A 12,816-nucleotide genomic window follows, 5' to 3' on the forward strand; every position below is an offset into this window, starting at 1 on the left:
TACCAGGAGAAGGGAGTCATTATCATGGAGCTATTTCTGTTTGTTAAAACTTTCTTTTGATTAGTGGTAGGGTCAGTGCAAGACAGAGTTGCACAGAGAACAGACTCTTTAGTTTGGCAACAACTCTGAAAACGAGCAGCCGAGTTATTTTTCAGGTAGGGAGGGCCAAGCCTTTAGAGTTGTCAATTGCAGATGAAATCTAAAGCAATCATTCATTGTTGCAAATGTGACCCGACCCTTAGGCAAATACAGAGCAAAAGTGTGAGGTCAAGTGCAGACGCACTGTGCAGACTGACAAGGAGTTTCTCCTACTTGAACAGTCAATGGGAAGTTCAGAGTAGTTTGCTGATCATATGACCCTGGGAGGACCTTGCATGGTGACGTTCCAATGAATGTTACCTCAACAACATCCCAGTACTCTTAGTGAATGGCACACACAGATTTCATGGAAATGTCTTTTTCTTCTGGGAGTTAATGTAGGGAGCTGAGGACTGGCCATCTTTTTCTGAATATCTTTTAACTGCAGAATCAAGCCATTGGGTGCAATCAAGAATAGTCTGGAGTAGCGAACTATTTTGGCTCGGGGCACCTCCACTTTATGTGACATATTAAGGAAGTGCAGAATGAGTTGTAGCATGTGGAAGGATTAGCACAATTTCTTTGTGATGTCTTGAATTCGAAGGGTGGATGACAGCAAGTCGTAACATATGCGACTTTTGATACAAATTATATGTATATCTGGTTTCTCATGTAATGCATTGCTGGTACTGAGCATTATTAATAAGAGCAAGACCGCATACAATTCAAACAGAGAATGGCTCAACCTTCAATCCTTTTCTAGCAACTACACCTACAACCAAAACTTCAGGTAAGTGTTCATTGTCTTTATTCTGTATACTGACTTGGAGTATTTCTTCTGAGTAAACGAGGAGAGCAGAATCATCCTGGCCGCCTATTTCTGAATATATTTTAACTGGAGTGTTTGGCCTTTGGAGGTGTGCAGAGTAAAGTATAAACTGAAAGAGTGATCAATTTGGAAGAGTAATAAGGCTCTGAACGCCTCTACTTTATGTGGGGTATTGAGGAAGGTCATAATAAGGTGAAGCATTTGAAAGTGGTATTTTTATTGGATTTTCTTGCCATCACTGAGTCATGGCTGCACGAAGCATCAAGACCCTTACTCTCTTTAGCAGACCCTGATGGATACACCATACTTAGACAGGACAGAGATAAGACACAAGGCAGTGACATTGCCATTATCTCTAAATCCAGCATTCTATGAGAATTACACCCGCTCAAGTTACCGAATCCTGTGAAGTCCCACAGCCAAACCTCTGCTACTTAACTGCCAGACCCTCACTATTTACCTTATCTACAGCCCCCCCAGCCCTACTGGGACGTTTGAGGAGGACATTTACACCCTGCTATCCAATAATCTCAAAACTACTTCTCAACTACTACTCTTATGGGATTTCAACCTGGGCTTTAATGATCCACTAGACAAACACGCCACATCCATCGCCAGTATTCTCTCCGAACTTGGCATAGCCCAAAAAATCACTGAACCCACACACAACAAAGGGAGAATTCTTGACTGGGTGGTGGACTACAATTGTACTACCAATATCATAACCATCTCCCCGCAACCTTCGACAGACCATTTCCTCCTGTCCTTTGAACTATCTACCATCAGATCACTTCCTCTAGTCACCCCAACTGCCCCACCTTGCCTAACTAGGAATAAAAAGAGTAACACAGTGGATAAAGTGATCCCAGCCATCCTCCCTACCCTCAACCAGCTGTCCAATCACCTAGACCCAGAAACATTTGTTGAGGAGTACAATACCAATATGTTAACCTTACTCAACAACATTGCCCCAATCAAACTCAGACCTAGTAAACCCAAAACCCAACTAAACAAGTGGTTCACCCCTCAATTAAAGGACCTACAACAATTAAAGAGGAGTTGCGTAACCTCCTGAGGTTACTCCCGTCAGAAGCCAATAGAACTAAATTAACAGAAATGTCATCACATTACAAAAACTAAATCTATGTGGCCAAGCCTAACTCCTACAATAAGCGTGTTTGCAATGCTAATTCTAGCATGAAGGAATTGTTTACCATCCTTAAGGAATTAGAGTTTCCCAACCCCATTCCTGACACCTGCACCAAAGACAAACATGTTGTTCAGACATACAACTGGCACTCTCCAATAAAATTACTACTCTTCAAAATAAAATAGCCACAAAAAAGACACACTTAACCACCCACCTCATCCGAACAATAATACTCCTGACTTCCCTTTGAAGGAACCTGATTCCATCGCCCGTTTCAACTTTACCAAACATCCATTCTTGAGGCTGAGAACGTTATTCTTTCACGCAAGCCGTCCAAATGCAAGGGTGACCTCTGCCCAGCCCAGCTCATAAAAGATGCTGCAAGAGATCTTGCCCAGTTTGTCTCCAAACTCATCAATGCTTCATGTGCATCTGGCATTGCCCCTAGCATCCTCAAACAATCCTGGGTATTGCCATTGCTAAAAAAGCAAACCCTAGATCCACTCATACCCACCAATTACCGTGGGTAATTAAATTTGCTGCTCCTGCCGCAAATCTGGTGAAAATCCGTCCAGCGGTTTGAGCTGTAGGCGTGCGCAAAGTTTTTCCCCCATTCATCCTATGAGAAAAAAAGAAATGTTGGGACCCCCCTACAACTTTACCCCCCCCCCCCGGACCAAACTTTGCAACACAATTCAGAGTGCACCATATACTTTTTTTGCAAAGTTTTTTTGCAAAGTTTGGTGTGCATTCGTCCATATTAATCTTGGACATGTGGTTTGGTTATGTAAATCCTATCAATGTTATGATATGATATGATATGGCATTTATAATACGCCTATACACAAATGTTTCAAGGTGCAACGAGGCATGGGAGGGGGAACAGAGGGAAGACAGACAATGATCTTACTAGGCCAGGTGTCATTCAGATCGCGCAAGTGCAAGGGCGAAAAGAAAAGTGCGGCGGGGCAGGGGGAGGTTAAAGTGCAGTATATGGGATAATAAATCTCAAGATAAATAAAAGAACGGCCAGCTGGTGGCAGTGCAGGGTGAGTGCAGACATAAGTGCTGGTGGGCGGACTCTAGGGATACAGAAAACAGTCCCCAGGTGCAGGGGTTGCCCATAAGGCAGTATAGGCATGTAACTGGCAGGGCTAGGGCCTGAGATCAGATGGGTGGCCAGGTAACCAGTGCAGTCTCAGTATCAGCCAGGAGTTCAGCATGGGTGAGGGGGGAGAGAATCATAGCGATCGACTTTAATTCAGATGGTGCAGCTTCATATTATAGGGGATCTCTCTTCTTCATCTAAGGAATCTCTCTCTCTCTTGAAATCAACAACTTGAGAATTAAAGATGTGATATCTGGAGAAATGGTATCAATTCCTGGGGTATTCATCTCCTATTACCTGTCATCGTAACCTGGAAGTGAGGGAGATCATCCTCTTGGATAGACCATGTTTTTCTCTCTAGGGAAATTGACATCATTAGTTCACCCTTATTTAATCAGTCCAAACTCATAAGCACTGACATGTATATCACCTTTACACACAATATTTCATTCACAGGTCTTGGTGGGATCTCTCCTTCACTCTTACTACTCCTTGTAGAAATGGTCTTAGTGTACTTTGGAATTCAGTAAAACTAAATCCATTAAATCTGTCTTTGCTAACTGTTCTTGAGAACATTTTGGCTTTTGGTGTAAGAAGTGTTTTTACCTATAGCGAGACTATTTTTGCTTGCCTATAAAGATTTTTAAGAGGTACTTGTGGGGGTAGAAAAAGAGTAGAACATGTCTATAATGAACAAATAACAGAAGCCAAAAGATTGAAAAGAGCTGAGTTGAGATGTATCCTAAAGGATAGACCAAGGCAAACTAGCGACTTCGACAGAGATATCAAAACGTTTGTAAGAGCATGAGATATTGATGTGAATGATAGCTGGAATATTTTGTACACACTTAATGGCAAGAGACCCTCATACATTTGGGAAGCTACCAACTATGATCATTTTATGCAACCAACATTGCCATTTGTACGATCACTGAGGAGGCGTGGGTATCTCATTTCAAGACTATATATTCTGCCATTAACTCCTCCTCTTTAACAGTAGTGGTTGCTACTTCATGAACTTCCTAAATGGGAAGGACACTTTTTGGGGGATGGCATCCTGGCAACAATCAAAATGTTGTAGACTTTAAAGGCCCTTGATCTGGACTACTGGAATTTCTCCTTGTATCCTTAAGTCAAACCCCTTGTTTTGGGCCAGGATCCTGTATTTTTTGGTTGATGATATTATCCAAAAAGATATCATACCCCCTACTTGGAAACCTTTCTGATATAATTCCTATCTATAAGAAAGGAGATAAAGAGAGAGAGCCCAAGAAATGATCGACCAATAGCAATCCTGGATGCCAGCAGAATCGTCTTTGCAGCATTGTTGCTTAGAGAGATGGATTCCTGGGTAGAGAAATTGGGCACATTTTATGGTTCCAAATGGCCTTTCAAAAATCATAGGGCACCTCACCCATTGCCACTTTGCTATCTTATCTCCATGCTCTTTCTCACTTGAATATGGATAAAAACATCTATATTGCAAGCATAGGCATGACATGTGCTTTTGATCGAGTTATTAGGGAGAGACTGTGGTCTAAACTGAGGACTTGAGAGATACTGAAACAATTATTAAAATTGACAAAAGAGGATCCTCTGTTGTGCTCTTTAGTGATCTTTGTTGCCTGCTCCAGAGTGGTATCCTCGCCCCCAAGCTCTTCAACGTATACATTGCCTATCCCGACAGATTATGGGGTCATTCCAGCTGCCTTCCTGAAAGATGTCACTGCACTGGCTGGCATTAGCTGCTAATGTATTGTTTTTTCACCCTACCCATATCGGGCTACAGAGGATAATTGAACGTTTCTCACTATGTGAAGATCAGGGGCGTAGGAGACACATACAATCTGGGGGGGACAGGGGACATCTTGGGGACTTTGCTTTATTTATTTATTTATTGTGTTTTAGTCAAAGAACTCGACTTTTCACAAAACTAGAATTAAAATAGCAGTACGTATTAAATTACAAATATCACTGTATAAAACAAGAGAAAAGAAAACAGAAGAACATTAAAGGATGCAGCAGCAAAGAACATGTCTTTGTATGTTGCATTTCTGGATGTTTCATCCGACTATGAGCTCATGGTAAGAGAGAGGAAATAACTTCCAGTGGGCCACAGCTAGGACGCCAGCTCGTTAAGAGGCAGATCACCTGTAAGTGGACTCCTGCCAAATAAAGGAGTTGCAGCCTTTTCTACCAACTGCAAGTTGCTACTTTTTTTGTGTGGGGCAAGGAGACGTGTGAGTATCTCTTGGAAGGAAGGGTGGGGGTTTCAAAGAAAGAGGAAATCTTGTTTGTACCTCTGAGTAAGCCCTGTTATGGGAGTAGAGGGACTAGGTGTGTGATGTTGCTGCTTTAACTGTCCTCCGGGTGGGTGGGGGTGTGTGTACAGCAAACAAGGAGGATGAGCGATCGTAAGCCCACCTCCTAATAATTTATGTATTTATTTATTTATTTATTTATTTATTTATTCAGATTTATTTAGAGCGCACATCAGCCCGGGGGCATCGTGGCGCTGTTACATGAGGACATACATAGTCTGGTTACCGTAGAAGGAAGGTGGTTACAACAAAGCAGTTTTCATTACAAGCACTCCCCAGGTCCGCGGCCGGATGTGTCGGACCGGGGGATGCCTATTAGGTGGGGTATATGTGGACCCAGGGGGGTGGACAGAGGGGCAGCCCGCTATGTGGGGCCAGCCTCTCACGATAAGTTTTGTCCCTCTTATTCCATCTCATGCTGGCTTCAGAGCCCAGCCTTTCTTTGCCTTTGTTATTCTGAATGCAGAGCTGGACTCTGTTCCTTTTTCGTTTAACATTTTCTGCAGAGCCTGATCTATTTGATTCTCTCATATGTTACTAGGACGGCAGAGCATGGGTCCTCTGCCCTGTTACATTATTCAAAGAGCCCCTGTGGCCTTTCTTTGCCTCTCCCTTGTCTCACTGCCTGCTTGCTTAATACATACCTCCTTGCTCGAACACTCAACATATTCTCCCTAACACAGCAATGGCAGCTGCAGCCTGTCTTAACTTCTATTTGTTTTGTGTCTTGAATTGGCCTCTTATTTCGCTTTTCTGCCTGCAGGGGAAAGGCATTTGCCAGTCACTGCCATGATGGTTCTACCTGGCCACAAGAGGGAAACAGCTAGCCAATATTGGAAGAACATGGGCATATTATGCCAGAGGCTGGCAACTGCCTTCCTAATGCCTACACAAGAGACACAACTCTTGCCTTTGTTTCTAACAGTAATTCAGTGGATGAAGAAACGCGAGAACACACATACAGCTTATAAATGAAGTGTATGATGTCACACTTGGATAAGACATTTTGATCATGCCAGGAGCTAATTTCCAGCTGCAATTAAGTGATTACCTTTTAGACTTCTGGCTTTAAATAATGTTAGTATCATCTGGAAAGCACAGAGGTTGCTCAACAGGGTTCCTGGAGTACGAGGGGTACCATACTCGTGGGCAAGAATGATTGGATGGCATTCTTGCCCTGGTTTGTAGCCTGGCCCACACAGCCATGATGGGGGTAGGGGCGTATTACTTTTGGTTATACGTACCCTTTGAGGGTAGGCAGACATTGCCTCCTGCTTTAGCCCACTAACAGCTCTGCTTTGCAACTTCATCACACATACCTGTCAGGTGACATGTAACTCAATGCTACTAATGTTATCAGCCTCAGAAGTCTGGAATCCTTTGCCACATAAACTAGGGTACAGGCTTGCCACCTCAGACTTACCCGAGTCAGAAAGAGCAGGGCACAGTGCCTTTGTGGGTTTTTCACACTTCTTACTCGGGGTGTGCACAATTCACTCCGCAGAGAAAGTGGCACATGCTGGGCAACATTCTTCCACTTTTACAATGTCACCCAAAGAGCGAAATTAGCCATTTGAAATACCTCTGTCGACATATTATTGCGCAATCCACACTGATGGGTTTAAGCACCTGCTTAACGCAAGATGGCAATTAAGGGCATTTGCCAACGCACTCAAGAAGCACAGGACACCCTCTTACCAGCGACATGCCATGTTCACTCATTCTGATCATGAATTACCATTTATCTGGGGTCATGTTAAATGTATTTATTTATTTATTACATGTGTAGCATCACGCAAAACCCCCAAGCATCAAGGCGCAAAGTAAACTACATGTAGTGGACCACTTCCTTTGGCGCAAGTTTATACTTTTCTGCCACAAAATGGAAGATTTTAGTGTAAAAGGCAGGTGAAATCACATTGCTTTTCCACTTTGGAAGAGTGTAAATACCTTGCGCAATTAGCGATTGCTGGCAGAATTGACAATGGCTTCCTCTGGACTCCGCCCGCTTTTACCAGGTTTCATTTCCAAGCAGATCCCAGAGGAATCCCTTTCCTTATTTCCAGCATGAGAATCCATGCTGGCAGTAAGGCCGCATTTGTCTGGTGGAGTGGGAAATACAGGGGGTCCTGGTGTGTCCACTTGGCCCCCGAACTCCACCCAGAAAATGCACGAAAATCTGGCCAATTAGAAAAAGCGACAGTAATAGGGTTTTCCACCACTTTTTCTGAACCAATTGACCTGGTTAATGCTGTTTTGCATCGGAAGCTGAATGCATTCACTCTGCCTATTATCCCACCAGAAGATTAAGCCAGCTGCTGAACACAGGTGTTACATATTCCAATGCACAATCTGCATTTGGAGCATTAACTCACTGGCTACCTTGCAAATTATATCTCCTATGGGGCTTTACCATCTTAACCCCTTAACTGCCATGGGTAGTTCCCCCCCCCCCAGTGCCAAGGCCTTTTTTGGCGATTTTGGTATTTCGCCATTCAATCCCTTGTAACTTCATTGTTACATGAGATATCTCGGCCAAAGTTGCCCCCTTTTTTCCCACATGTAGGCTGTCGTAACACCACCCAGGAATCCTAGTTTGCTGTTGGGGGTGTGGGGGAGGTGGATGGGAGCATCTCATGTAACCCTTCCTAGGGGCAGAAATCTGCCACCCAGGGAAGGCTACATAAGATGCCCTCATCCACTTAGGTTGGGGGAGAGGGCCACCCCTCCTTTCAAACACAAACAATCCTGGTGGTCTAATGGAACTCTACCCCCAACCAAAACAAGTAATAATATATATATATATATATACCCGATTACTATTGCAATGTCCTCTTCACAGGCATCTCAACTAAAAAATGCAGCTCCTCTGGGCATCCATAAAAGAGAACACATCTCAGTAGCCAGACAGCAAGCACACTGGCTGCCTGTCCACCAGTGCATTCTCTTCAAAACGCTTGCTCTCCCGCACACATGCACAAATGCATCCATTACACAGCACCACCTACTTATCACACAGCGTCATCATTCCTCAGGCCTCCAGAACCACAAGAACACCATACGCCAATCTATTTCCTGTTACCAGAGTTAAACGTGCCAGAGTGGGAGAGTCAAGCTTGCCTTTCATTGCCTTCAGGCACTGGAAACAATCAGAACAAGACAGTTTGCCTAAAAGGTCACACACACCGCCCTAAGGCATCTACCCAGCTACCACTACATGTCTAATGTCAAACATCTGTATTCTATTGACAATGAAGCATGACATGCAGCTCAAACTGTAACCCTGTGCTGCGCTATCACATGCGTAACCAATATGTCTTATCTAGACTCAGATATGGGCCAATTTAACCCAGGCACATAACAAGTAATACAACCAAGCCATGTTATACTGTGAGCAAATGTAACCTAGCCGCCTATCTATGTACTGTAACTAAGCCATTATCTTGTAACAGTGCCTTGATGACTCTGGGCTGTGTGCACGCTATATAAATGCAAATAAATAAATAAATATGCTAATGTTGGTGAGCGTCTGTGGGCTGCCCTTATGCTTGGAGAGATGATTTCCTTGTTCTAAACTCCGAATTTGCCACTGGGGGTGCTGACATTACCTAAGGCACCCTCACAGCTAAGAGCTGAAGGTTATTCCACCACCCCACCAGGAGAAATAGCCAGTAATTACCAGTGCCGGTAATGCCAGTAAATCCCCCCATGCAGTCCTGCTGGACTCCATGGAATGGGGATTAACCGCTCTTACCGGTACTTGTAATCTGCCGGTAATGCCGGCAGACCAAGTGCCGCTAACAGTGATTCCGATTGCCAGTATCCTGAGGGCATACAAGGATACCTGCAAACTCTGAATTAGGCACAAAGTATGTTGATTTTAGGTTTATATTTAATATGTCTCTATATTGTATGTACTATTAAAATATTTTTCTTGACTTAATGGATGTAATGAATTTTCCTTTCCTACATGTATGCAAATAATATATATATAATACAAATCAATTCAATATGAAAGTATAAAAAATATATGTTTGGTAAACACAGACAATAAAAGTAGTTATTTGTAGGAAAAGGGATTATTGCTGTTCTGGGCGACACCCATATGCAATGAACCAGCCCCTCGGCGAAAGGCCCACCTCATTAAGCAATGAACAGACCTGCTTTAAGGAGCCACTCAAGCTGTGCCCGGAGATAAAGTAACTCCAACCATTAAATTCAGCACCTGCAACTCAAATGCGTATATAAGGTTCACTCATTGAGAAATATAGTTTTCAATAAACGTTATTAATCTGGTTTGGAAACAGAAGAGATGCTGTTTGTGAAATCGGCTTGTGAGTAAGAGGCAGGCTGTGCATAAGAGGACACACGAAAACTACAACTGATTGTTTTTTCCTCTGTAACGTAAGTGTCATTTTAATCACTCAGAATCTTGGCTTTGCATATGACCTCTGAGTAAAAGCCGGACAAAGAGGCTGCCTTGTAAAACACTTTCTTGCATGGTTGTGGCTTTTACATAGAACATTTGTCTGCAACTAGAATTAAATTGAGATGAAATTAGAAAATGTTAAATTACTTTAATTAGGCTGGAGCCTAGAAAAAAGTAAAATATTACTTAGTCTGAGAGCTTTACTGGCCACGGTAAAATAAATATACGTTGGGCCAAGATGCCAGTAGAATCTATTGCTTACAAATAGCAGAGTTAGAATGGGGACCAAAGTTGACCTATGTAGGGAGCGTCTATTGAACTTCCACGCCATATGAACAGGATGATGTAGCCCAGTAGCAGGCACATAGCATAACAGTGAAGAGAAGGAGCTGACAGTCTTTGGCTCTCCTGAGTCAGATGGAATGAGGTAAACAAACAGGTGATCTGTCAGAACCCTGGTGGCGCAGCAGCATACGTGGAGAATAGCAGAATCCTTCAAGACATATAAAGAGGGCCTCCAGGAAGGAACATAGACCCACAATCAGGACAAGGGGAAACCCAAGTCTTCCTAAGGAGCTCAGTGACTGGCGCAGTGGGGCACCAAGCAGCCCGTGTACCAATGGGAAAACTGCTCAATATAAGAAACGCTGTCAGGGCTTCAAGAAATTAGAAGGCGCATTTCCATCCAAGATTGCAACCAAGACAATCTAAGGGGAAGGGAAATAATAAAAGGAAGCACCCTAGACGTCAGAACAGTTCAACAAGTTCTCAGAAATATACTAAAGATATAAGGGCCTACAACATACTTCCTCAGGGTTTTGCAATGGTTTTTATTTATTTAATGGAAATTACATGGAATGCAATGCATTTTTTCATACAAAAATGCTTACATAACTTTTAACATTTATTTACAGAGCGGAGGACTAGTGTCCTTAACAATGGGAGAGAGAGTAGTGATATAAGACCTGGGGAGGTAGAAACACGAGCAAGGCCCAGGGACAGTAGGGCTTCACGTAGGAATGGGGTAGTGGAGTAAGTGCTATGTTTTAGGATGAAGGAGTGAGGGATGAGTGCTTTGCTTTAACAAAGTAAGGGCTAAGGAGAACATGGATATGTAGTGGCATAGAATGCTATGCACGTGGTTCCTCAGATGGGAGGAGAGTTAGGATGTTGGATTAAAAAAAGAAATACAGTGGCAGTAGTCAGGCGATGATGATTATGAGCATTACAGAGTAAGGGATATAGGAGAAGAAGTGAGCAAAAACGAGACGGGGCTCAGGGTATGAGAGATGGTAATCAGGCGAGCCTAGAATGATTTAAGGGAGTGTAGGGGTGAGTAGGGAGTCAGATTGCCTGATAGATAGGGTGGGACAAGCTTGTATATAGTTTTGAAGATGATGGGAATGAGTTTCCACTATGCACTCAGAGGTATACAGAGTGAAGAGAAGTGGACCCAGTGCAGACCCTTCGGGAACACCAGCAGTAAGGGGGTGGGTAGGGAGTAAAGGCTGTTCCAGAGAGCCTTGATGTGTCTGGGGACGAGATATGAAGCAAACCAAGTGAGGGCTTGTTCCTGATGACCAGGATGCTGAGAGATGGTCAGAATAGTTGATGATATTGAAGGCAGCAGAGATGTCCAAAAGAATATAAGAATAGATGAATGTTTAGTATGACAAGTGATAGAGATGCAGTTGCTGTCATTGAGGCAAGTTTACTCAGTAAAGTGCACAGGTCGGAATACAGATTGCAGAGGGCCCCAGCAGTTGTGTTTGTCAAGGAACCGAGAGAGTAGTTTAAACACGACATGCTCTAGAATTTTAGAATAGTAAGGTAGAAGAGAGACACTACTAAAATGTGCAGGGCAGGTAGGTTCTAGGCCAGGTTTCTTAAGGCTAGTGGTTAGAGTATCCAACGTGTTGGATTATGGAAACAAAAGCACTTTCAAAAGAGGAGTTGAACAGGGAAGTAGGATATGGACCAACAATGTGACCTATGAGTTTCACTATGTGTAGGAATAGAAGGTAATCATGCTGGCCATGCTACATGTGCTTCATCCGTGATGCACACACAGCAAAATCTGGGGCTAATACCGGAATATATATAGTGCTGAAAGAACCAACTTCTGGACATTGGTCAAGCATGGGAAATCCCTGGGAAGAACTCCAAGAACATATACGGAATGTTAACAGAGACTCCCTGGAGACAGCCCTTAAGGCTGAGCCGCTGAGACCAGGAGAAGGGAGTCATTCCCCTGCTCTTACCTTTTGTTGAATCAGAAGCCATTGCAAATGATTGTTGATGAACAGCCTAAGATTGACAACAAATGGGAGTCATTATCCTGAAACTATTTCTGTTTGTTAAAACCTTCATTTGTTTAGTGATAGGGCCAGTGCAGGACAGAGTTGCACAGAGGACAGACTCTTTAGTTGGACACCACCCTGATGACGAGTTATTTTTCAGTAAGGTAAGGCAAACCCTTTAGAGTAGCCAAGTGCACATGAAATCTACAGCAATCATTCATTTTTGTAGCGCAGCAGAATTAAGATGCATGAAAAGCCTGAACCTGGATAATCACGCTGAATACGCTACATGTGCTTCATCCGTAGTGCACACACAGCAAAATTTGCGGGCAAGTACAGATGCGCTCTGCAGCAGTATCTTGTTTGACCAATTTGGTGCAATCAGGATCAAAGAAAATCCTACATCTTACAAGGGTCTCTCACCACTTAATATGTGACCCGACCCCTAGGCAAACATAGAGCAAAAGTGTGAGGCCAAGTGTAGACAGGTGCATATTGATTTCATGCAGCTAAAGAAATGGCTCCACAAGCAGACAGCTGTTGCGCAGCACAGTCCGACTCTGAGTTTCTCCTACTTGAAGAGTCAATGGGAAGTTCAAAT

The 12,816-nt window shown here is 43.4% G+C and overlaps 1 long non-coding RNA gene across 3 annotated transcripts in view; it reads left to right on the forward strand.

The window, feature by feature from the left end:
- Positions 1 to 12,816, forward strand: part of LOC138562527 (uncharacterized) — a 173,500-nt gene that overhangs the window by 43,046 nt on the left and 117,638 nt on the right. The window contains exon 3 of one of the 3 annotated variants that reach the window (XR_011299338.1): positions 842 to 868. The exons of the other annotated variants lie outside the window; for them this stretch is intronic. This is a non-coding gene — a long non-coding RNA (uncharacterized lncRNA). The remainder of the gene's footprint in view (positions 1 to 841; positions 869 to 12,816) is intronic. 3 annotated transcript variants of the gene reach the window in all.

Source organism: Ambystoma mexicanum, unplaced genomic scaffold (genome assembly GCF_040938575.1).
Source record: "Ambystoma mexicanum isolate Mex_15411 unplaced genomic scaffold, UKY_AmexF1_1 Mex_scaf56, whole genome shotgun sequence".
Classification (NCBI taxonomy): Eukaryota; Metazoa; Chordata; class Amphibia; order Caudata; family Ambystomatidae; genus Ambystoma; species Ambystoma mexicanum.